This window comes from Nematolebias whitei, chromosome 20 (genome assembly GCF_014905685.2).
Source record: "Nematolebias whitei isolate Nwh7 chromosome 20, NemWhi1, whole genome shotgun sequence".
Lineage (NCBI taxonomy): Eukaryota > Metazoa > Chordata > Actinopteri > Cyprinodontiformes > Rivulidae > Nematolebias > Nematolebias whitei.
Window position 1 is genome coordinate 10,329,952 of NC_056517.1, and position 1,344 is coordinate 10,331,295.

Below are 1,344 nucleotides of genomic sequence, written 5' to 3' on the forward strand. Positions count from 1 at the left end.
AAAACACAATATATGTATATATATATATATACATATATTGTGTTTTATATATATATTCTCCTGTATCAGGCTTATATTGTATCCAAAACCCGCTCCTGACAGGTTTTCATAAAATATTGAAGAAAATGCTTTATTGTCTCAAACCAAACAGTTTTCCAGATTTTCATACCCAGCAAGGTTTAAAGTAGCCCTTTTGTTTCAAACATTCGTTTATACATGTTAACTCCCAACCCCAGGCTCCACCACTGCACCCGTTTGTGGATAAAATGGTTCACTCCACTTGCCAGAATCTGTCATTCTGTGCTGCCTCTGACAAGAAACAAAACAACTGTTCTTCTCCACAGTGCAACTTCTACCCACTTGAAAATCTTGCACCAACAACGTTAAGGTTTACTTTCATTCCTTGATCAAATCTAGTCCAGAAAAACTCTTTTCAAAAACTAAAAACATTCACTGTTCAGATCCTTCAGAGATGAGGGACATCTGCATACTGCTTGTTTAGTTGTATAAACTTTTTTTGTTTCTAGTATTCTGATTGATCACCACGTAAGACACTTGTTATCCACCTTAAAAAAAAGAACACAAAAGTCTTCCTTTTCAATAAACAGATTACATTTGCTCTTGATGTAAATACATGCACGACCACGTGATTTTAAAAGCTCTTACAGCAGGACTTCCTACTCACCTTTAACATCCACAGTGCACTGGATGTATTCAGAACAAGACCTGAAATATGAGCAGCAAACCAGCTCAGCACTGCTCCCATGATGGACCTCGCTGAGACACCTGCAGTCTCTCCTTCCAAAACCTACATGTCTGTAGGGTTCTCCTGACACGTCTTCAGCAGTGAAACTGCACACAGAGAGAAGAAGCTTCACTCCAGCATCCAGGACTTAATCCTGCCTCCAAACAGCATGCACACACTGATCTCCACATAACAAGCAAAGACACTAAGAAGCCCTGCTATAAATACAGAGTTCAGCTGTAGGTGTTGCAGAGTGACGGTTGAAGAGAACACACCAACAAACACTAAATCAAAGCACACTGCAGAACAGTTCATTTAATCCTGTTTGGTCATAAATTCACTACTAAACACGTTCCCGGGCTCTGAGACCAAGTGAGAACGCATCATTTAGATCTAGATACAAATCCAACCATCCAACTATCCAACCATCTAATTATCCTTTCATCATCCAACCATCCATCATCATCATCCATAATCTATTCATCCAGCATCCATACATCTATCCATCCAACCAACTGTCCATCCATCTATTAATCCAAAATCCATCCATCCAACCATCCATTCATTCGCCCATCCATCTATTCATCCAACCATCCATC